Source organism: Bos javanicus, chromosome 17, assembly GCF_032452875.1.
Source record: "Bos javanicus breed banteng chromosome 17, ARS-OSU_banteng_1.0, whole genome shotgun sequence".
In the NCBI taxonomy this organism is placed as follows: Eukaryota; Metazoa; Chordata; class Mammalia; order Artiodactyla; family Bovidae; genus Bos; species Bos javanicus.
The window spans coordinates 57,469,250-57,495,353 of NC_083884.1; the positions used below are offsets into that span (position 1 = coordinate 57,469,250).

General features: G+C 36.2%; 1 protein-coding gene across 3 annotated transcripts in view; it reads left to right on the top strand.

Moving 5' to 3' along the window:
- Positions 1 to 26,104, top strand: part of TAOK3 (TAO kinase 3) — a 197,851-nt gene that overhangs the window by 20,657 nt on the left and 151,090 nt on the right. The window contains exon 2 of one of the 3 annotated variants that reach the window (XM_061384853.1): positions 21,193 to 21,286. The exons of the other annotated variants lie outside the window; for them this stretch is intronic. The gene's annotated coding sequence lies outside the window, so the exon portion shown is untranslated. The remainder of the gene's footprint in view (positions 1 to 21,192; positions 21,287 to 26,104) is intronic. 3 annotated transcript variants of the gene reach the window in all.

Genomic DNA, 26,104 nt, shown 5'->3' on the forward strand with positions numbered 1-26,104 from the left:
ACTTAGTAACTTCTTCAGCAGGTGTGGTAGGATATAATCAATGTATTTTTTTTAGCCCAGTTCAGACATTGTGAATAAAGTATAGAATACTTAAGAAGAGTATTCTGTCCCTCAGATCAAAGGGCTTCGAATCACATACCAAGAGTTTTGAATTTTAAATACTAGATGTTGGAGAGCCATTTACAGTGTTTGATTAGAGACTGATACAATCAGAGCCTTTGAAAGACTATTCCACCAAGAGTTCCTAGAATGCTTTAACAGAAGAAAGAGATTGGGAATGAGAACTTGGACTGGGAATGAGTTTCTGGAATTAGGACAGCCTCCAGGGAAAGAAGAAAATCAGTCTGTAAAGAGATTGATTAAGGGCATCCACAGCTTGGGGGAGAGAGCTGAAAGCATATCAGATAAATAAGAGAAAGTGTAGAGAGAAGAGAGGCCCAGTACAGATGCTGTGTTAAAAGGTAAGAGGAGGACAATTAAGCAGAGATGTTGGAAAGAAACCACTAGAGCAAAATGCCATATGTACCAAGAAACGAGAGCCTTGTAGGGAGATGCTGCATGAATGTCATGGAAGGATCCACCTGAGAAGGATCCTGTTGGGTTTGGAGATGAGGAGGTTAGGACCTGGTGAGTTTGTTAGCCCCAGGGCGTCTTCCTATCAGGGCAAGTTCCCTCCTCTCCCCTCAATAAATGATACCTTGAGCATATTGTAGTCCAAAAAGAGTATATGAAGAGCAATGAAAGATTTAAGAAAATGGAGAAAAGTGAATTAATGAAATGAGAAGGTAGTAGGCTACAAAATTATGAGGCCATTTCTTGGGCAGTAATGGGAAGAGATAGTTTAACCTGAAAAAGGAAGGCTGAAGGGTGAAGAGAAATTTTAAACTGAAATGGAGAAAAACTGAGGAAGCAAGTGTACATTGAATGGCCTCAGTGTAGAATTTTTAATATTAATGCTTATTCAGTGCAGTTCAGTTCAGTCGCTCAGTCATTTCCGACTCTTTGCGACCCCATGAATCGTAGCACGCCAGGCCTCCCTGTCCATCATCAACTCCTGGAGCTCACCCAAACTTATGTCCATTGAGTCGGTGATGCCATCCAGCCATCTCATCCTCTGTCGTCCCCTTCTCCTCCTGCCCCCAATCCCTCCCAGCATCAGAGTCTTTTCCAATGGGTCAACTCTTTGCATGAGGTGGCCAAAGTACTGGAGTTTCAGCTTTAGCATCATTCCTTCCAAAGAACACCCAGGACTGATCTCCTTTAGAATGGACTGGTTGGACCTCCTTGCAGTCCAAGGGACTCTCAAGAGTCTTCTCCAACACCACAGTTCTAAAGCATCAATTCTTCGGCGCTCAGCTTTCTTCACAGTCCAACTCTCACATCCATACATGACCACTGGAAAAACCATAGCCTTGACTAGATGGACCTTTGTTGACAAAGTAATGTCTCTGCTTTTCAATATGCTATCTAGCTTGGTCATAACTTTTCTTCCAAGGAGTAAGCGTCTTTTAATTTCATGGCTGCAGTCACCATCTGCAGTGATTTTGGAGCCCAAAAAAATAAAGTCTGACACTGTTTCCATTGTTTCACCATCTATTTCCCATGAAGTGATGGGACCAGATGCCATGATCTTCGTTTTCTGAATGTTGAGCTTTAAGCCAACTTTTTCACTCTCCTCTTTCACTTTCATCAAGAGGCTTTTTAGTTCCTCTTCACTGTCTGCCATAAAGGTGGTGTCATCTGCATATCTGAGGTTATTGATATTTCCCCCAGCAATCTTGATTCCAGCTTGTGCTTCTTCCAGCCCAGTGTTTCTCATGATGTACTCTGCATATAAGTTAAATAAGCAGGGTGACAATATACAGCCTTGATGTACTCCTTTTCCTATTTGGAACCAATCTGTTGTTCCATGTCCAGTTCTAACTGTTGCTTCCTGACCTGCATACAGATTTCTCAAGAGGCAAGTCAGGTGGTCTGGTATTCCCATTTCTTTCAGAATTTTCCATAGTTTATCGTGATCCACACAGTCAAAGGCTTTGGCATAGTCAATAAAGCAGAAATAGATGTTTTTCTGGAACTTTCTTGCTTTTTCGATGATCCAGCGGATGTTGGCATTTTGATCTCTGGTTCCTCTGCCTTTTCTAAAAAACCAGTTTGAACATCTGGAAGCTCACAGTTCATGTATTGCTGAAGCCTGGCTTGGAGAATTTTGAGCATTACTTTACTAGCGTGTGAGATGAGTGCAATTGTGTGGTAGTTTGAGCATTCTTTGGCATTGCCTTTCTTTGGGATTGGAATGAAAACTGACCTTTTCCAGTTCTATGGCCACTGCTGAGTTTCCAAATTTGCTGGCATATTGAGTGCAGCACTTTCACAGCATCATCTTTCAGGATTTGCTTATTAGTAGTAGTTAAAATTAGAAAATACCTTGAATTATTATATAGAAAGATTGGATTCTGAATTTCTACCCTATATAAATATTTTTTGAGCATTCCTTTGCCTGTGTATTGAGCATGCCTTTGCCTGTGATTTTAAATAGATTTTTGTTCCTGAAGCATAGTTACATGATGTAATAGAATATATAGATTACCAGTTAGGCCTGTGGAGTACATTTTTCTGATAATTATTCAAACTGTATATTTTAAGCGCTAGTAATAGTTGGAACCCAAATAAGGTATTTTGTTTAAAGGTTAGATCATAATCCTTGGTTTGAATTCTTTTTATATAAATGTTTTATTTTCTCTGAAAGATACCTAAAACCAGTATTATTGTTATGTTCCATAGGCTAGAAATTTGTTACTTCCATTCTGTAGTGTAGCAGGTACTGTGGAAACATTTTAATCTGTGTAATTATTTATTAATATTTAGTTAAATATAAATATTTCCTTGAATATTTAATAATGATTTAGTAATGATTATTACATAAGTAAATTTAGTGAATTTAGTTAAATAATAATGATGAATTTATATCACTCTGAAAGTATAAATTCCCTGTAATGTTATAAAATCAGTTCCTTATTACTCCTGAATTTCAGAGTTCCCAGCAAGAAGACTTGTTGGTAAATGTGTGGATATGGAAACTAGGATCTCCTTTATTCTCAGCTTTTTCTCCTTTTCCACACAAAATGATGGGAAATCTTTGACCCAGTATAACTTTTCTTATATAAGTTTTAACAACTAAGTTATATATGCTTTTTATTTTAATAAATAGAAAACACAGATGAGTAATCAGAAGAAAATAAGTTATCTTCCAGAGAAGGCAATGGCACCCCACTCCAGTACTCTTGCTTGGAAAATCCCATGGATGGAGGAGCCTGGTAGGCTGCAGTCCATGGGGTTGCTAAGAGTCGGACACGACTGAGCAACTTCACTTTCACTTGTCACTTTCATGCATTGGAGAAGGAAATGGCAACCCACTCCAGTGTTCTTGCCTGGAGAATCCCAGGGACGGGGGAGCCTGGCAGGCTGCCATCTATGGGGTCGCGCAGAGTCGGACACGACTGAAGTGACTTAGCAGCAGCAGCAGCAAGTTATCTTCTATACCCAAATATTTTTTACATATAACCTCTCATACTTTTTTCAGTTATTTAAAAATAGTAATTTGGAGGATTATACTCTATGTATTATTTTAAGGCTGCTTTAAAAAAACAAAGGCTTTAACAGTGTATCTCTATACCATATTAACAAATACTCATCTTTCTGTGTCTAAATATAGTTCTTCTACCCCATTTTCAAACCATCCTTATTAGATGGCTATTCATGGTGGGTTATTTCTTTTTAGTTTTAATTCTTCAAATTGTTCTGGATGGTTCCTCAGTTATTCTATCTCAAATACAACTCTAGGTTTTTTTCCAATGATAGGAAATTCTACAGCAGATAAGAAATTACTTTTCAAAATATGATTTACTTTTTTTTCAGATAGGAAGAGTGAATAGCATTATCATACTATATGTCTCAACCAAGCCTACTGTAGTTTAAGAATGTTTCCCATTTTCTCCATCCAGAAACATGAGCTAGTAGTGTTCTGACAGTTCTACCAGTCATCAAGGACTTCAAGGGACACATACTTATCTCCCTAAACACATGGCTCTTTCCTTTGCCTTCATCTGTTCCAAAGGAACTCTAGCTCCCCTTCTTCCCTTAGACTGTCACCAGCCTTCCTTCCTGTCATATTCCCTCCTATTCTGGATGTTTTGTTCAAGTTTTACATTTAAACTTCTTGGTTATGGGTCCTTTAGGAGTATCATTAAGAGGGGAGAGAATCTGGATTTATTCAAAAGAACCAATTACTGTAGTCCTTTGATTAATGATTATATCTTGTCCATTATTGTAAAGGCTGTATTTCAGCCTCCTCAATTTAATCTTTTCTCTTTGTATTATTTTAAATTTTTTTCATGGTCTGACCCTTTTATAAAACAGATATCTTCATTCTTATCTTAAAATTTTACTTCAAATTTATATCACGATAGTAAATCTGAATACAATTTAGAAGCTCCTTCCAAAAAGTAGATATGATTCAGTAAGCCTGGTTGCTTTTTTTTTTTTGATTAATAATTAATTTATTTGGCTGCTTTTGGTCTTAGTTGCAGCATATAGGATCTAGTTTTCTGACCAGGGATTGAACCCAGGCCCCTTGCATTGGGAATGTGGAGTCTTAGCCACTGGACCACTAGGGAAGTCCTTGGTTTTTAACATTGTATTTAATGACTAGGTGTTTGAGTAGACTAAACTTACAAAATTTAAGTGATGTTCAAGCTGGTTTTAGAAAAGGCAGAGCAACCAGAAATCAAATTGCTAACATCCACTGGATCATCAAAAAAGCAAGAGTTCCAGAAAAACATCTATTTCTGCTTTATTGACTATGACAAAGCCTTTGACTTTGTGGATCACAATAAACTGTGGAAAATTCTGAAAGAGATGGGAATACCAGACCATCTGACCTGCCTCTTGAGAAATTATATGCAGGTCAGGAAGGAACAGTTAGAACTGGACATAGAACAACAGACTGGTTTCAAATAGGAAAAGGAGTATGTTAAGGCTGTATATTGTCACCCTGCTTATTTAACTTATATGCAGAGTACATCATGAGGAACGCTGGGCTGGAGGAAGCACAAACTGGAATCAAGATTGCCGGGAGAAACATCAATAACCTCAGATATGCAGATGACACCACCCTTATGGCAGAAAGTGAAGAGGAACTAAAGAGCCTCTTGATGAAAGTGAAAGAGGAGAGTGGAAAAGTTGGCTTAAAGCTCAACATTCAGAAAACGAAGATCATGGCATCTGGTCCCATCACTTCATGGGAAATAGATGGGAAAACAGTGTCAAACTGTATTTTTTTGGGCTCCAAAATCACTGCAGATGATGACTGCAGCCATGAAATTAAAAGACGCTTACTCCTTCGAAGGAAAATTATGACCAAGCTAGATAGCATATTGAAAAGCAGAGACATTACTTTGCCAACAAAGGTCCATCTAGTCAAGGCTATGGTTTTTCCAGTGGGCATGTATGGATGTGAGAGTTGGACTGTGAAGAAAGCTGAGCACCAAAGAATTGATGCTTTAGAACTGTGGTGTTGGAGAAGACTCTTGAGAGTCCCTTGGACTGTAAGGAGATCGAACCAGTCCATTCTGAAGGAGATCAGCCCTGGGATTTCTTTGGAAGGAATGATGCTAAAGCTGAAACTCCAGTACTTTGGCCACCTCATGCGAAGGGTTGACTCATTGGAAAGACCCTGATGCTGGGAGGGATTGGGGGCAGGAGGAAAAGGGGACGACAGAGGATGAGATGTCTGGATGGCATCACCAACTTGATGGACATAAGTTTGGGTGAGCTCCAGGAGTTGATGATGGACAGGGAGGCCTGGCGTGCTGCGATTCATGGGGTCGCAAAGAGTTGGACACGACTGAGCGACTGAACTGAACTGAAAACTGGATTTGTTCTTCTTAGAAGAGCAAATTGAATTCTAACTATCTCTGACAAGGTGAAGGGGTGCATGGGTATTAACAGCAGGAGAAAGTTAAGTAGAGGACATATGATTCATTGAATTAAAAACTAAAGTGTAAATACAGCATTGGGCTCCAGACTAAAAAAGGCATGACAGAAAGAGAACTAGTGTTAAGTATGGGACAGTAAATTATTGTTATCATCATAAAGGCCATAAAACTATTCATAATATTAAGATGTTATTAACTGATCATGACTTATTTTACAGTTAAGAAGGAGCCTTATTAATAAATTTATTTTTGACTAAGTTTTCTCCATCATTTCCAATATGCATTAGGAGAATAGGAAAAGAGAAGAGAGAGGGAAAGAAAGAGAGGGAGAGACGTACACAAGTTGACAAAAACAAAACAAACAGGACTGTGGGATCGGAAAGTTCTAATTGCCACATATCTTTCATGTTATTGAACATATTGAAAAGTGATAGTGCTGATAGCACATTTCTTAGATATTTCCATCATTGTCAAAATGTGAATAGGTACTGTTGATGTGAACACTGCTTCTCCCTTGTGAGGCAGGTAAGATGGATGGTTAGGTTAGAATGTGGTATTCCATCTGTTCTGTACATTAACAGAGATTTACACCTGTACTTTTATATAATAACTGAACAGTTCGACTCTATAATTGCCTTACTGCAATCTAGTGAATTATATTTGCTTTTATACCTTCATTTACTTTGTTTTAAAAGAATCAAGAACTTGAATTTTTGTATTTTTGTAAGTCAGAAAATTTTGGAATGTACACAGAATAAAGTGCAACTAGTATATGAGGGTCTCTGGGAGAAAATGAGTGACATCAGGATACACAGTAAAAATAAACAGAATTAGAAGTCAGTTCATTGTCAACATTCTAAATTTTCAAAGTCCATGCAGGGCTTTTCTTTTTATGTTGTAGAGCTTGAAACAGTTTAAATCCTGGAAATTTTTACAAGATTCTCTGAGTTTAAAAGAAAACATTAAATCTCAAATTTTTCCACCTCCAAATTACTTTCTCTAAGCACTTCTTTTAAAACAAAATGTATTAATGGTTTAATTTGGTATCATTCTGACACTTGGTATCTAGTGCAGTTCCCTATATATATCAAGCACTCACCAGGTGCTGTTAATTACTTTACTGGGCATTCTAAGCCCTGGGCTTAATTTAAAGTGTCACATATATGGAGTGCACAGAACTCCTGAATTTCCATAACAAACTTTTGCTTTTTAATTTACTCCATAGTGAACTGCTCTCTAGAATTTACTAATGGATATTGGAAGAGACCATAGTATACTTTTTTTAAACCTAGGAATTACCGTTAAAATTTGATATGCAAACTTCAGATGACCTAGTAATTTTTTAATTACAGTATCACATAAACATCAAGTATTTTATGTTACATTTTAAATTTATTGATAGTATACAAGTTTATAACTTTTGTTGTAATACCATCTGATTAAAGAGTCTGTAGCATTTACTATGTTGATTTCTGTAAGCTTCTGTGAAATATAAGATACTAACCTTTATTATTTCAAATCTTGAGCTAAATGTGTTTCTTACTCGTATAACAAGATCTTTTCAACATGGAGAAATATTAATATTCTCCATAAAGAAATATTAACTTAGCTTTATAAAAGGATAAAATCCAAAGTCATTTCATGTTGTGCTAATAAAACTTTTACTAATTATGTTTACATAGCACTGTCAACAAATTGTAGTTGTCAGCAGATTATTTCTCACGCTAGCTTTCTTGCTGAAAACACAATATTATAATAATATTGAAGCTGCCTACTGTCTGAGATGAGGAAGCCACAATCCCTCCAAACTCTGAAATCCTATGATTTCAAGTTAATTTCAAATGAAGAAGGAAGTATTTGGCCAAAGTAAAACAGGGAAAATGTTAAAACATGCAAGTAAAAGATTACAAAAGAGTTTTCTTAGCATGATTTAGTGAATTCCCTTATTAAAAATCTTACTAAGATCATTGTTATAGGCAGTTTTGTACTTAAAACTGACCGAAAAAGGAAGTGTTTTTAAAACAGGCGAAAATGAAATCAAACCTCCCCCCACCACCACTTTTTTTAAAGTTTTTGTAGCACACATATCAACATTGTCCTTCTAGGTTGACTTAAATCTGGTTATTTACTCATTTTATGAGATTTAATTATGTAAATTCATTAAAATTTCTAAGTTCCATTTCTAAAGAATATTGAATTATTGACATTAAAATAAAATTTTGACACATCAGTTAACCACAGTACGTGGACCTAAACTTTGTCTCGTGTAGAAGACAGTACAGCAGAAAAAAAAATTATGAGGCAATCTGGGAACTTCAAAAATTTGGCCTTATTTTTGATGACATTGAAGTTGATTGTTAAATTTTAGTTATAATGATGGTATGGTTACTATGTTTTTAAAAGTAGTTCTTTTAGAGAATCAGTTTGAACTGTTTAGGGATGAAATGGTGCATCTAGGTTATGTTTCAAAATAATGCGGAGTGGACAGTGAGTTGATAATTTAAAGCTGGGCCCCAGGTGGTTCATTATACCGTTCTGTCAACTTATCATTATATGTGACTTTTTCTATAATAAAAAAATAAAAAATAACTTTTAATACTCATCTGTGAGGCTTTATATATAAAACCATTTAAAAAGTCTTTATTCCTTGTAAAATGAAAGAAAAGTATTACCTACAATAAATTGCACACCTCACCATTCTCTTCTCTTCCCATAATCCATATTCCTCTCTTTGCTGTTAGAAAAGAACTGTTAAAATTGTCACACAGTGGAAAAAGAAAGCAAAGGGTATAAAGTCATCTCATTCTACCTGAAGGAATTGTATTTAACCCCTTTGCTCTTCCCTTTCCAACCTGGCAGAGAGTTTTCTTTTTTGCAGGGTGAGAAGGAGGGTGGGGTGGTTCAGCCATGTTGTTAACACATTAGAAAGATGCCATTCAGTTGTATTGATGTTTTATCATAAACAAGTACTACATGTATATACACACAGAAACGTGTGGAAAGTACTTACAGTTATTCTCTTTAATTCAGATTTATAATTAAGTCTCTCCAAAGATCAATATTTTATTTACTGAAGCTGTAACTTGCTGTTAAAATAGTCATTTTTGAGTTCAAAATACTAACATGCAAAATTTTGTTAAATATAAAAATAATTTATTATTTCAAATTTTTTAAAATTGGTAAGGAAATTTCAAAATAGAAACTAAAACAGCATGCTTCTATTGGAAGAATCTGCAGAAAAGACCAATTCAATAAATGTCTTTACTTCACAGCCTTGTGATATGATTCATTACATAGATTTAAAGATAACAATGTTATAACCCATTCAGGTCAGCAATTACAAACACTTCCATGAATGCAGGACTTCAGGGAATTGAGCTTTCTTGGAAATTGGTAATGAAGAATTGAGAATTTTCATTCATTTCAAGCATTTGTCTTGGTTTCTCACCTTCTCTCTCTCTCTCCTTCTCCCTCCTGTGCATCTCCCTCACTGCCATCAGAGTTAACTTTCTTAAAGATAAATCTGATCATCATTTGCAGGCTTCAAAAACTAGTATCACCACATCACTCATATGAAAGCACTATTTGCCTTAGTGTCGAATCCACAATTCTAGCTTCACCCACTGCCTTCCTCAGTAGAGAACTGTAAACTCACGTATACAACAAACTCTGCTGGCCCCAGGAAGTCCTGTGCTTTTCTTATACCACTGAGCTTTTGAATGCCCCATTCCCTCTGCTTGGAATGGTTTTTCTCCTCTTCCTCATCTCTTATAAAACTGTGCTAAAAGATTACATCTTTGAAGTTTTCCCCCAGAACCCCTAGACAATGCTAGTTATTCCTTCCTCTGCTTTCATCAGCACTTTTCAGCATATCACTATTGTTTATACTGTATTCTAACCATTTGATGGTGTTTAGCACCTTTTGTATTGTTTCATTCATTTAATCATTCTTTCATCAGGTGAATAGTTATTATATTCTGTTTTGACTGTTTTGACACTGGAGATAGAGTGGTAATTAAAACAGTCTCTGCCCTCTGCTAGTGGAGACACGTGTTTAAAAAAAATTACAATGAAAATATTTTTATATAATTACAATTGTGACATCAGTGAAGGTGGGGTCTCAATACCTCTATAGATTGCCCACCCTTCTTTTTCCCTACTTCCAGGCCATTGGCACTTAAGCTAATGCCTCACGTATATAAGCAACTCAATAAATGTTTTAGAAAGTCAGCAATGAATATATAACTATACATGAACTACATGGAACTTTTAAATTAAGCTTTATTTTGAGATTTTATAGATTCACACACGGTTCTAAGAAATAATACAGAGATACTTTATATACCCTTTAACTTAGTTTTCCCTAATGACAGCATCTTAAAAAGACCATAGTACAATAGCACAACTAAGTTATTGATATTATTCAGATGTCTCCCAGTTTTCTTGCCCCTCTTCTGTGTGAGAGAGTGTGTGTTTGTGTATATTTAGACCTATGCAATTACTCACATGTGTGGGCTGCATATCTATCACCACAGTTGAGATGAAAAATAATTTCATCACTACACCTGCTCACATCCCCTTCTACCCAGTCTCTATCCTTAACCCATGGAAACCACTAATCTACTCTACATTTCTATAATTTTGTCATTTCAAGTAAGTTGTAAAATAGGATCATACAGTGTATACCTTTTGGGGGTTAGCCTTTTTTTCCTTTAAACTCATAATCTGGGGATTTTTCCAAGATATTTCATGTATCAATAGTTCATTCCTTTTTATTGCTAAGTAGTATCCCATGGTATGGATATACTACAACTTCTTCAATCATTTATCCATTGAAGGACATCTAAGTTGCTTTCCAGTTTTCGGCTATTACAAATAATGGCTGCTATGAACATTTGTGTATAGGTTTTTATGTGAACATAAATTTCCATTACTCTGGGATAAATGCCCAGAAATATAATTGCTGGGTCATGTGGTAATTGCATGTTTAGTGTTACAAGAAAGTGCCACACTGTTTGCCAGAGAGCTGTGCCATTTTATATATAGCAGAGCAGTAGAGCAGAGATCCAGTTTCTCCATATCCATACCAGCCTTTGGTTATATCATTATTTTTTATTTTAGCCATGTTGATAGGTTTGTAGTAATAGTTCATTGTGGTTTTCATTTGCATTTCCTAATGGCTAATGAGGTTGAACATCTTTTCATGTACTTATTTGCTATTTGTATATCTTCTTCAGTGAAATTACTATTTGTCTTTGCCTATTTTCTAATGAGGTTTTTTTTTTGGTGGGGGGCTAATTTTTGTTTTTTTACTGTTGAGTTTTGAGAGTTCTTGATATTTTTTACCTACTGGTATGTGGTTTGCAAATATTTCTTCTCGGTCTATATCTTGTCTTTTCATACTTTTAAGAGTTTTGAAGAGCAGAGGCTTTAAGTTTTGATTTACTACAGTTTATCAATTCTTCCTTTTATGGATCATGCTTTTGGTGTCAAGTCTAAGAACTCTTTGCTTTTGACTAGATCCTATTAGATTTTCCCTAGTGCTTTTTTCATAAACATTTTATGGTTTTATGTTTACATTTAAATTCATAATCTATTTGAGTTAATTTTTGTATAAGGTATGAGGTTTAGGTCAAGGTTTATTTTTAGCCTATGGATCTTCAGTTTCTCCAGCACCATTTGTTGAAAGGGTGTCCTTCCTCCACTGAACTACTTTGGCACTTTGTCAAAAATCAGTTGGGTCTATTTGTGAGTCTGTTTTCTAGGTGTTCCATTCTGCTCAGTTGATCTTTGTGTCTCTCTCTCCACCATTACCAAACTATCTTGGTTATTGTAGATATATTCTAAGCAATATTACAATATTGGGTGATTGCTGATATTTACTCTTTTTCAAGATTGTTTAGCTATTCTAGCTCTTTTGCATTTCCATATAAATTGATGAGTTTTACTATATCCACAAAAACTTTGCTGAAATTTTGTATTAAAACTATTAATCAGCATGGAGAAAATTGGCAACTTTTTGAAATTGAGTTTTCTGATTATTGAACATGGTATATCTCTTTATTTACTTAAATCTGTGATTTCTTTCATCAGCAGTTTATAATTATCAGCATGCAGATTATGTATATGTTCTTTTAATTTAAACCTAAGTATTTAATATTCTGTGGAATGATTATAAATGACACTGTTTTTAATGTTAGTATCTGCATGCATGTTTATTGTTAGTATGTAGAAATGATATTGATTTTTTGGGCTTCTCTCATATCTTTGTGACCTTGCTCAACTCACTTATTAGTTCTAGTTTTTAATAGATTGCTTGCGATTTTCTATGTAGACGATTATATCTCTGCAAGTAGGGACCATTTTATTTCTCAATCTTTATGTGTTTTTCTTGCCTGATTGTCCTGGCTAGAAATCTTCAGTACAGTGCTTAATAGAAGCAACAAGAGAGGAAATCCTTGTCTTGTTCCTGACCTTATAGAAAAACCATCATCTTTCACCATTAAGTATGATATTTGCTTTCGTTTGTTTGTTTTTTGGTCAGTGCCCTTTATCAAGTTGAAGTAGTTCACTGTTCCTAACTTGCTAAGAATTTTCATCATAAATTAGTGTTGGATTATGTCAGTTTTTTCTTGCATCAATTGATATGATTATATGACTTTTCTTCATTAGCCTGTTGATAAGGTAGATTACATTCAAATATGGAACCACCCTCGCATACTTAAACAAATCTTTTTTGGTTATGGTGTATAATTCTTTTTATACATTGTTAGACTCAATTTGCTAATATTTTGTTGAGAATTTTTATGTATTACTTTTTTTTTTTAATTTTACTGATCCTTTTTCAAAGAATCAGCTTTAAATAGCTTTACATTCCATTGATTTTGCTTATCCCCCCCCTTTCAATTTCATAGATTTCTGCTCTTATTTTGGTATATCCTCCCTTCTGCTTACTTTGGGTTTATGTTGCTAATCTTTTTCTAGATTCTTAAAAACTTGGATTATTGATTTGAAACCTTTCCTTTTTCCTAATATAAGCATTTAGTACTACAAATTCCCCTCTAAGCACTGCTTTAATTGCATCCCACATTTTGATGTTCCATGTTTTCATTTTCATTCAGATCAGTGTATTTTTTATTTCCTTGAAACAAGTTTTTTAACTCATGCAGTGTTCAGAAATGTTTAATTTTTAACCTAAGAATTTCCTTGTTCTGTTATTGATTTCTAGTTTGATTTCATTGTGGTCAGAAAACATAGCCTGCATGATTTTTAGTTTATTTAGATTTGTTGAAGTTTGTTTTTTGACCCAGGATATGGTGATGTTCCATAGGCACTTGAAAAGAATGTGTATTCTGCTGTTATTGGGTCAAGTATTTTATAAATGTCAATTAGATCATATTGGTTGATGGTGTTCTTCAACTCTTTTATATCTTTGCTTATTTTCTATTATTTAATAATTCTACCAATTACTAAGAGTTGTCTGTTAAAGCCCCCAACTGTAACTGTAGGCCTGTTTCTCCTTTTAGCTCTCTCAGATTTTTGGGGGTTTTTTTGGGGTAGTTTTTTTTTTTTTTTTTTTTAAAGCTGCTGTTTGGTATGTGCACATTTAGGATTGCTATGTCTTCTTGGTAGATTGATCCATTTGTCATTCTGAAATGTCCCTCTTTGTCCATCAGATCAGATCAGTCGCTCAGTCGTGTCCGACTCTTTGCGACCCCATGAATCGCAGCACGCCAGGCCTCCCTGTCCATCACCAACTCGATAGTAATTTTATATTCTCAGTCTACTTTATCTGATAGTAACATAGCTACTCCCTCTTTTTTATGCAAATTAGCAAAATATATCTTTTTCCATGCTTTTATATTTTCATCCTACTTATGACATTATATTTGAATTGAGTTTCTTACAACCATCATATTGTTTGTTTATGGAATTTCATTCACTCTGTTAGTCTTTTATGATGGCCACTTTAACAGCTTTCTTAGTTCCAGTTTCTGATTCATCTTAGTATTGACATCAGTTGATTGTTTTTTCTCATTCAAGTTGTGATTTTTGGTATGACAAAACAACAAAAAGTTTTTGACTTTTTTGTTGTGTGCTAAAATAATGGATATTATGTTTTCAACCACTGGTCCTCTTTAAATCTATTTTTCCAGGCATTTGCCCTGTTTAGGTTTAGCATGTAGGTTATACACTATTTTGTGAGTGGTAGCTTCAATGACAATTTAGTTTTGAGTCTTCTTTTCAATGCGACTTTGGTCTACTTCATTCTTCTGGCCCCACTTGAGCTCCCTGCTGGATCCCTGCTGATGCCACCTGTGGGCATGGATGGCACTCCCCTGGACCTCCTAACTTACCATCATTATTAGGTAGGGGGTGTGAGATGCTGAATTCCAGAATGGAGAGCATTTCCCCTAGTTAATATTTCCACTCTGTCTCTGATGGTGCTCCTGGAGAACACCCTTCTGCAGCCACTTTCTACTGCTAATGGAGGGCCAGGAGCTAAGGGTTCTGGGTGGCCTCTGCTACTGGGTAGAAGGCAGGAGACTCCGGGCTTGGTTCCTCTTCTGCTTTTAAGTGAAGGGCTGGGAGATGGCTAGGGGCCACCAGTTTTGGGTAGTTCTCTGCTGGATGAAAGCGGGGAGACACAGGCCTCCATGGGTCACTGGGGTGAGTGGAGCGGCACACCTGCTGCCACCTGCTGTGGGACAAGAATGGGTCGGCCTGCTTGGGTTTTGCTGTGGCTGAAGGGATGCAGACCTCTGTCATGCACAGACTGAGATAAAAGGGAGTGAGACTCTGTCAAGAAATTCTTCAAATTCTGAGGTCACTCCCTCCTTTTTACCTTTCTGAGTCCATTATGGTTATCTACTGAATTATTGACAGTTTGTATAGTTGTACTTGGAGGGGAGGAACAGGGAGAATTGAGCCATCTCATCCCCAACAAGAAACTTATGTGGATTTTTAAAGAGGAATGTTATACAGCTAACACTAAAGCAATATTGAACGTAACCGAATTTCTGATAATGTATCTGATAATGTATTTGTTGCTTCAGGATTTTACATGATTCCGAGTCATCATTATGAAAATCTTTTAACCAGAAGAACTTTATTAAAATAAACTCATACAAAGGAAAATTTAAAGCATGGGTTTTTTTTTTTTTACAATCAGTGTAGAAAATGGTAAATTTACCAAATTCATTTTTTTTATCCTGAGATAACCACTATTTCCCAGTTTTTGTTATAACAAACTTGAGGTTCTGCTTAGCCTCTCAGTTCTTTCTGTTTAAGCTGAACTGGAGCCGGCTGACCAGCATTGTGGGTGTCAAGGAAATTTGAGGTGTTCCCCAGTCCCATCACAGACATGGACCCCATGAATATAATTTTTAATATGTAGTATAGAGAAGGAGCTGTGGTTGAATTTGTGATGGTTAAGTGACGTAAATCTATAAGTTATAATATGGTTACTTAGTATGTGTTTCTGTTTTATAAAAACAGCATTCCTTTTTTTCTTTTTTTAATTTTGGGTTTTCTAGTCACATCAAATAGGACAAAAGAGACTTTAGATCACATTTAAATGATTTTAAAAGTTTAATTTAAATAAAGAAACTGATTACATGATCTAATTCTACCACCTACCCATACCATTGTGTAATAGACTATGCATGCAGTTCTCTTTATGGAAAATTATATCATTGGGCAGTGGGGAATGACTAATTAATGACAGGACAACAGCATAGTTTTTTTCTCTGTGTATTGTAAGGAATGGATACAGAAAAAGAAGTGTTTAATGAAGACACTTTATTTATTCTTATCTAATTGTAGCCTTATACTAAAAGAGAAGTATAAAGTATAAGGTGCTACTGAGATGTCAGTTGACCTACAGATAGAGAAATTTTTCTGTAATGATACTCGATAAAGATGATTAATTTTAAAAAGAGAGAATTCTAAATGACAGGTATATTAACAATTTTTTTTAAATGGACATGAGTATCTTAGAAAAGATAGCTTTGTTTATAACCACAAGTATGAGAAAATAAAGTCATATAATAGAAAATGAAGACTGGATAGTATTAGGGTTGGAGGCAGGCCGGTGATAACAAGAAAATCCACAAATAAAGATGATCTTTAGTTTTAAAAAAATAAACAATTAGTATGAACAGTAGAGATTCTTCCTTATTTTCTCTCCTATTCATAGGTATCATAGGTGTTAAAAATAAATTTATTAATTTATAATGTGATAATCATACTTTACCTTAATAGGTTTCAAAATGCTTTTACTTACTAGTCATAGATTATATTTTATAGCAATTTCTAAGGCATCTTTATGTACATTATTTTATTTTATCCTTGAGACTATCATAAGGTCACATATTATTATCCTCATTTTAGGTAAACATCTGGCCCAAAGTCACAGGGTAGATGGAACAGAACCTAGCTTTTGGGTTCCGATTTTAGCATGGTAGAATCATTTTCTGGGACCCCCTGCTGTCTGCCTCTTACATCAACTCCCTGTGTACATCAATTCAATAATCAAAGGTAAAACAGTATAGACTTCCTTCTAAAAGAAATGCAACTGAATTCTGTATTACATTTCTCTTCTCTAGTAATTACTCCTCTTAAAAAATACCAATCATATATACATATATATATGTGTGTGTGTGTGTGTGTGTGTCTGTATAACTCCCCACAACATAAAATGAGACCACAGACCTGGCTACCTTATCTAGAATTTGGTATTGCTTCTTGGTCTGTTGATTGTTTTTAGTAGGTGGCAGTTAGTTAGGCATAGATCCGAGAAACCCAACAGTCTCATTCTTCACACCAAAGGAAGCAACCAACATTTTCACAAGGTCTATGGTAGTTTCAGACTTAGGAACCTCCTAAACATAAATGAGAATTGTCAAACCAAAGGATCATTGTTCACCAAGATTGCCTTCTGTACCTTTTTACACATTTCTGGCTTTCTTCTTCTCTTTTCCCCTTCTTTTTTTTCTTTTCCTTCTTTTTGTCCTCTCCTTTTCTCTGTTAGGCCTCTTTTCTTTCATGGTTTCTTTTCCTTATCTTTTTCTTATCTGCCAACACATTTAAAATTTAATGGCCAACTGTCTTCTTTTGTAATCCAAAGGGGTTGCTGTGCAGTATACTTCCTCTTTGCAAGAGTTTCCTCTTTGTTCTACTATCAGCTGGAACCAGATATACACAGACATTATATCTTAACTATCTGGAGAGTCCCTCAGTTCAGTTCAGGTCAGTTCAGTTGCTCAGTCGTGTCCCACTCTTTGCAACCCCATGAATTGCAGCATGCCAGGCCTCCCTGTCCATCACCAACTCCCAGAGTTCACTCAAACTCCCGTCCATCAAGTCGGTGATGCCATCCAGCCATCTTGTCCTCCATCGTCCCCTTCTCCTCGTGCCCCCAATCCCTCTCAGCATCAGAGTCTTTTCCAGTGAGTCAACTCTTCACATGAGGTGGCCAAAGTACTGGAGTTTCAGCTTTAGCATCATTTCTTCCAAAGAACACCCAGGACTGATCTCCTTTAGAATGGACTGGTTGGATCTCCTTGCAGTCCAAGGGACTCTCAAGAGTCTTCTCCAACACCACAGTTCTAAAGCATCAATTCTTCGGCACTCAGTTTTCTTCACAGTCCAACTCTCACATCCATACATGACCACTGGAAAAACCATAGCCTTGACTAGATGGACCTTTGTTGACAAAGTAATGTCTCTGCTTTTCAATATGCTATCTAGCTTGGTCATAACTTTTCTTCCAAGGAGTAAGCATCTTTTAATTTCATGGCTGAAGTCACCATCTGCAGTGATTTTGGAGCCCAAAAAATACAGTCTGACACTGTTTCCACTGTTTCCCCATCTATTTCCCATGAAGTGATGGGACCAGATGCCATGATCTTATTTTTCTGAATGTTGAGCTTTAAGCCAACTTTTTCACTCTCCTCTTTCACTTTCATCAAGAGGCTTTGTCAAGTGGGCCTTAGAAAACATCACTATGAACAAAGCTAGTGGAGGTGATGGAATTCCAGTTGAGCTATTTCAAATCCTGAAAGATGATGCTGTGAAAGTGCTGCATTCAATATGCCAGCAAATTTGGAAAACTCAGCAGTGACCACAGGACTAGAAAGGGTCAGTTTCCATTCCAGTCCAAAGAAAGGCAGTGCCAAAGCCAGGCTTCAGCAATACATGAACCATGAACTTCCAGATGTTCAAACTGGTTTTAGAAAAGGCAGAGGAACCAGAGATCAAATTGCCAACATCCGCTGGATCATCGAAAAATCAAGAGAGTTCCAGAAAAACATCTATTTCTGCTTTATTGACTATGCCAAAGCCTTTGACTGTGTGGATCACAATAAACTGGAAAATTCTGAAAGAGATGGGAATACCAGACCACCTGACCTGTCTCTTGAGACACCTGTATGCAGGTCAGGAAGCAACAGTTAGAACTGGACATAGAACAACAGACTGGTTCCAAATAGGAAAAGGAGTACATCAAGGCTATATATTGTCACCCTGCTTATTTAACTTATATGCAGAGTACATCATGAGAAACGCTGGGCTGGAAGAAGCACAAGTTGGAATCAAGATTGCCAGGAGAGTGCCTAGGGCCTGAGTCATGATAATAGAGTTTCAGTCAAGAATTTGAATACTACCTAAAAATACACAAAGCTGCTTTGGCATAGTTTAAAAATTCATTCAGAAGTGGGGAATTGTTTTTTATACCACCAGCAAATAGATTTATATTCAGTTCAGTCAGTCACTCAGTCGTGTCCGACTCTTTGCGACCTCCTAGATTGCAGCATGCCAGGTTTCCCTGCCCATCACCAACTCCCAGAGTTTACCCAAACTCGTGTCCATTGAGTTGGTAAAGCCATCCAACTATCTCATCCTCTGTCATCCCCTTCTCCTCCTGCCTTCAGTCTTTCCCAGCATCAGGGTCTTTTCCAGTAAGTCAATTCTTCGCATCAGGTGGCCAAAGTATTGGAGTTTCAGCTTCAGCATCAGTCCTTCCAATGAATATTCAGGACTGATTTCCTTTAGGATGGACTGGTTGGATCTCCTTGCAGTCCAAGGGACTCTCAAGAGTCTTCTCCAATACCACAGTTCAAAAACATCAGTTCTTTGGCGTTCAGCTTTCTTTATGGTCCAACTCCCATTCATGACTACTGGAACAATCATAGCTTTGACTGTGTAGACTTTTGTTGGCAAAGTAATGTCTCTGCTTTTTAATATGCTGTCTAGGTTGGTCATAGCTTTTCTTCCAAAGAGCAAGTGTCTTATAATTTCAAGGCTACAGTCACCATCAGCAGTGATTTTGGAGCCCAAGAAAATAAAGTTTCTCACTGTTTCCATGGTTTCCCCATCTATTTACCATGAAGTGATGAGACCAGATGCTGTGATCTTTGTTTTTTCAATGTTGAGTTTTAAGCCAGCTTTTCACTCTCTTCTTTCACCTTCATCAAGAGGCTCTTTAATTCCTCTTCGCTTTCTGCCATTAGGATAGTGTCATCTGCATACGTGAAGTATTGTTATTTCTCCTGGCAATCTTGATTCTAGCCTGTGCTTCATCTAGCCCAGCATGTCACATGATGTACTCTGCATATAACTTAAATAAGCCTTGCTGTTTATGATTCTGGCAAATATTTAACGTTTATCTTAGTACATTATTTCCTTTTTCCCTATTTTATTTTCCCTAAATATATTCTGAAATAAATGATAATTTTGATTGCTGAGTTTTTAAAGGTTGAGAATCAATTTGAATTGCTTTGGAATTCAAGTCTTTCAGGACGCAGAATCCTAGTGTGTTCCTATGTTAATTCTGGAGAAAATGATCCTAATCTCAGGAACTAAATCACTATTCCTAGTAGAAAGGAGTTGCACACTCTTTCCTTCAGGAAGCATGACAAACTCTGTTATCCAGTCTGTTGATTGTGTTTGTTAGTTCTGCACTCTGTCATGCTCTCTTGCCTCTAGGCCAGTGTGTTAGTGCCCCCTGCCTTGAATACTTTTTGGTTTCTCTGGAACTGTCTTACTCTCTTTCCTCAAGAGAGTAGATTAGATAACCTTTATATGTGCTACACTGTCCTGTTTGGGCCTGCTTTCTTACTAAATATAAACTCCTTGAGGCTGCTGCTACTGTTGCTAAGTTGCTACAGTCGTGTCCGACTCTGTGCGACCCCATAGACGGCAGCCCACCAGGCTCCCCCGTCCCTGGGATTCTCCAGGCAAGAACACTGGAGTGGATTGCCATTTCCTTCTTCAATTCATGAAAGTGAAAAATGAAAGTGAAGTCGCTCAGTTGTGTTTGACTCGTAGTGACCCCATGGACTGCAGCCTACCAGGCTCCTCTGTCCATGACAGAAATCTTAATATATTCACAGTTATGTCCTTATCTGGCATGAAGCCTGGCACACAATAGATATTAAGTATTTGCTGAATATATGAATACAATTTATAGGAAAAATAATGTTGATTAATTTCATATTTCTTTAGAATTAAAAGCCATTATGGATCCCATATACCAAGATATATGTTACCTTGTTAACACTACATTTCTTCATACAAATGGAAAGTTTCAATAGTTTGGTTATATTTTAAATTTGGGACTGGCAAAATGGCTTCTTTAGTAAGAGATCTCCAGTTTCCTTTGAAGAAAAAAAAGGTGTAGCTCATCTACCCAGAGGAAATCATTAGTATAACATGTTACCCACTAATGTGAATTTTTGAAATAGCTGGGTTGTTTGTTTTTTTAATAGTAAGTTAGAGTTTGCTGTTCCCAGTGTAGAGCTTTGAGCTTGAATGGGAAGTAGAGTCTGGTTCTCCATTCCCATGAAAGTGATGGGTAGATCATTAAATTAATTGTTTCTCTGTAGACTACAAGCTTCCTGGAAGTAGGGTGTGGGGCTATCACATTTCTGTCTAGTACCCAGCACAAACTGGTCATTTTAGGAACTCAGTTAAAATTTGTTGTATAAATTCATGAAAGAAGGGGAACCTTCCAGTGGCATTCTTAGTTTTTTATGTGAACTCTGTGTGGTAGAATGCATATATGGCCAATATCAAAAGTAGAACTTACTGTCTAAATATTATAGTATGATTTCTGGAAATAAGCAAAAAGGTTCTATTGGGATTAGGAAAACCACAACTTTGGCATCGGTTTTATACAGTATCGTTACTCTTTCAGGCCTGCTGCTGCAAAGTCACTTCAGTCGTGTCCGACTCTGTGCGACTCCATAGACGGCAGCCCACCAGGCTCCCCTGTCCCTGGGATTCTCCAGGTAAGAACACTGGAGTGGGTTGCCATTTCCTCCTCCAATGCATGAGAGTGAAAAATGAAAGTGAAGTCACTCAGTCGTGTCCGACTCTTAGCGACCCCATGGACTGTGTAGCCCACCAGGCTCCTCCATCCATGGGATTTTCCAGGCAAGAGTACTGGAGTGGGGTGCCATTGCCTTCTCTGCTTTCAGGCCTAGTGAGTCTAAAATTAATCCATAAAGAGCAAATCGACCTTTCAAATTTTATCTACCAATAAAAATTGAAAAGGATAGTGTTTGTGGCCTCTAAGTAAATCTTTGTTCAGGAAGACTTAAAATGGAAACTCTAAATGCCAATAATCCTGAGGCTTATTGTGAACATTATATTTTAAGATTTTTATAAAAGTTCGTCTTCTGCCAAAAAGGAAACTTGAGTTTGAGAACCAGTCTCTAAGGACTTAATATTGAATGAACTTAACTCTTTGTCTAGCACTGGTTGGCTTCATTATTTTTGGCCCAAGGTAAAAATAGCTTAGACATACCATTTATATGTATGTTTTGGGAATTTTCCTTTACTATTATTATTTCTTAATATAAATAAGTATGTTTCTTTCGGAGTGATATATTTTACATTATATAAAAAAATGGTTCAAACTTGTTTAGACTTTGGCTTTCATGCTATAATTAGAAAGTTAGCAAAATGAACTTCCACTAGTCCTGGTTCTTAACCTTTTCAGAATTTCAGCTTTTTCCTCTGGACAATGGGAATGAAAGTATCTATCTCTTAGTATTTGGGGAGAATTAATTGACATAATATATATAAATCCTCCAGCACCACAAAATAAGCATTTCACAGATAGGTAAGTGATAAGGTGGAATCAGTAGTCATTTTTGTTATTAAAACCATATACAGGAATTGAATTAGGTATTTTGCTTTGCTTATTTGTTTTTGATCATGTAGACCCAAATTAGTCTAAATATATCTTTTAAATAAGAAATACCACTAAGGAATACTTTGCAATAATCTTGTAGGTATCTCTTTAGGCTGATAGGTGAAGATGTAAGTCAGGAGGTTACAGATTAGTATTATAGTATGACTTCATTAATGTAAGAAAAAGGGGTCAGTCATTATACATATTGATAGAAAAATTTTGAAGAATACACAGTAGTTTCTTAGGAATTACCTTTGAAGAGTGAGAATAGAGATACTAAGGGGAGAGAGAAACCTTTTCTTTTCTCTGCACCCTTTTTTGAGCTGATGTTGTTCAACATATTACTTTTATTTTTTTTAAAAATGAATGTTTTAGCAGCAATTGGTAGAGTGAAGATTGTAAATGAGAATAAACTGCCGAATAAATGTGCTGGTGAAATCTAAGTTATCTTTTTTTATAAAAGCATCAGAAGAATTAAACCCATGATCATAAAAATGAAATAGAAATGAATGATATAGAAATGTTGATGTTAAAATTACAATGAATTAATCCCAAATACCTGCCAAAATGCTAGGTACCTTAAAGATGCCATGCCATGAGGCTTATGGGTTCCTACTTCCCCAACCAAGGATTAACCCCAGACCCTCGTCAGTGAAAGCACAGAGTCCTAACCAGTGGACTGCCAAGGAATTCCCTGTCATAGTTTTTAATTCAGAGTACTTTCTTTTCTGTAAAAAATGTAAACAACATATAAGAGTTGAAAGTGGAGTTCTCTCTAGTAACACCATCACTGAAGTTTATTTACTGTTAACTACTTGATGTATATTTTTCTGGAATTTTTCCTTTGGGTATACATAAACCCACATAAAATTGTATACATACATTTCTTAAAATGAGATTTCATTATATGTGTTGTTCTTCAGCATGCCTTTTTTCACTCTGTGTATTTATATAAGATCAGTATATATATACTTAACTCTCTTTTTAATCTCTAACCTTTTGTACCATAATTTATCTAATCAATGTTATTGATGAAAGTTAAAGCTTTTGCCTTGCCTTGCTGTGTCAAACACTCCTATCCCATTGTGCATTTTAGTAGAACAAATGGCCTGAAGTAGAATTGCCAGATGACAAGGTATCTCTATTTTCAAATTTGATAGACAGTGCCAGATTGTCTGCCAATGAAAATTCTATTATTATACAACTTGCACACCCACCCATCCACCCACAGGGCCCAATATTACTTGTTCCAACACTTGAATGTTTTGGCAGCAATTGGTAGAGCAGAGATTGTAAGTAGAATAAACCGCTGAATGTGCTGGTAAACTCTAAGAATAAGTTATTTTTTGCTGCTCTGGGGAGCGACCCTGATGCTGGGAAAGATTGAAGGCAAAAGGAGAAGAGGGTGTCAGAGGATGAGATGGTTGGATGGCATCACCGACTCAATGGACTTGAGTTTGAGCAAACTCTGGGAGATAGTGAAGGACAGGGAAGCCTGATGTATTGCAGTCTGTGAGGCTGCAAAAAGTCAGACATGACTTAATGACTGAGCAACAACAATAATAAAGAAATCAATATAGTTTAATTTACGTTTCTTTGCTACTGTGGTTAAAAATCTCTTCATATGTTCATTAGCCATTTATAGTTCTATAAATTGGCTATTCACCTTCTTTTGCTCATTGTGATACCTTACCTTTTTTTACTTTCTCTTTTTGAATTGTAAGTGCTCTTTATATATTTAGGATAATGACAGTCTTTGTAGTATATGAGACAGATATTTTCCCCATTTGTTGTTTTTCTATCTTTTAATAGTATTTCATGCCAAAGAAGCATTAATTTTTTATGTAATCACATGTTTATCAAAATTGTACATTTATGCAGTTTAAAAAGTAAGATTTTTCTTCAAAGTTGATAATGATAAACAGTTGTCTTCTGCCTCACATTTCTACTCCCACTCCCAAATCCTGTTTGCCGGAAGTAACCTCTTTAAAGTTTAGTAGGGGTTTTCTCTATTTTTTTTTCCTCTCTTTCTAAAGAACATATTTAGACTGCCATCTCAGTACTCAAGTCTTAGATAAAAGGTGAAAATTTAGCTTTTACACATACCTACATATATACACATTTGACCTCCATCTTCCAGATATAGTTATAATTTTTGGTTGGCTCAATAGACAATACTTCCATTGTTCTGATTCTGTATATTATTTACAGCTGTGATTTTTAGTGTACGATGATTAAATTTGCTTTCTCTGTATAACAGTTCGTTTTCCCTAAACAATTGCTTCATTTTTCTTTTATTAGTATGTGTTAACTAATCACCATATTCTATGCCAGAATTATAAATATCCTCTAATATATCCATTTAGTATACTCAGATATGTTAATCTATCAGTTTCATCTTCTTAAAGACTTCCCTGTAGGATCTCTGTGTCCTTCTGCTCTGATCTGGACTGGTTGTCTCCATAATACTACTGCGCACTTACTCAGTTACTGTTCAGAGATTTCCCTTCAACATCATTCTGGAGGTTTATGTTTTTATTTAGCAAAATTAATGTCTTTAATTTTCTATATTTTGTATCATACTTAAACTCTGAGATTTTAAAAATATTTGTTCACATTGGTAATGGTTCAGTGTTATTTTTTTCTGCATAAATGTCTAAATTATTGTGGTGTAAAGAACAAAGTAGAAGTTTATTATATTTTTTACTTTGAATAGGTACTTATCTTTATATCATTTTAGTGAATAAATAATTCATCTTCCCACACTGATTGGAAGTGCCACCTATATCATATGTATTTGGTTGTTTTTGAGACCACCATTCTGCTTCATTGATCTTTTTGTCCTTTTCCAGTGCTAGATCTCAATATTTGATATGCTGTAGTTTTACAATTTGTTTCAGTACCTGATGGAAGAACTCCTTCTTTGTTACTCACTCCTCCCTCCCCTGACAGAGTTTCCCTGACTATTTCAGTTCAGTTCAGTTCAGTCACTCAATCGTGTCTGACTCTTCGCGACCCCATGAACCGCAGCACACCAGGCATCCCTGTCTATCACCAACTTCCCAGAGTTCAACCAAACCCATGTCCATCAAGTCGGTCATGCCATCCAACTATCTCATCCTCTGTTGTCCTCTTCTCTTCCTGCCTTCAATTTTTCCCAGCATCAGGGTCTTTTCAGATGAGTCAGCTCTTCGCATCAGGTGGCCAAAGTATTGGAGTTTCAACTTCAACATCAGTCCTTCCAATGAACACCCAGTACTCATCTCCTTTAGGATGGACTGGTTGGATCTCCTTGCAGTCCAAGGGACTCTCAAGAGTCTTCTCCAACACCACAGTTCAAAAGCATCAATTCGTCTGTGCTCAGCTTTCTTTATAGTCCAGCTCTCACATCCATACATGACCACTGGAAAAACCATAGCCTTGACTAGATGGACCTTTGTTGGCAAAGGAATATCTCTGCTTTTATTTTTTTTTTAAACTTTACAATATTGTATTGGTTTTGCCATATATCAACATGAATCCACCACAGGTATACACGTGTTCCCCATCCTGAAATGTGCTATCTAGGTTGGTCATAACTTTCCTTCCAAGGAGTAAGCGTCTTTTAATTTCATGGCTGCAGTCACCATCTGCAGTGATTTTGGAGCCCAGAAAAATAAAGTCAGCCACTGTTTCCACTGTTTCCCCATCTATTTGCCATGAAGTGATGGGACCGGATGCCATTAGATATTTATTCATCTAGATTAGAATTTGGCAAACTATAGCCCACAAACCAAATCTGTCTTGTGACCAGTTTTTGTGTAACCTGCAAACCAAGAATAGTTTTCAAGTTTTTTAATGATTGGGAGAAAAAATCAAAAGAAGAATAATATTTCTTGAAATTTATAAATTATATGATTCAAATCTCAAT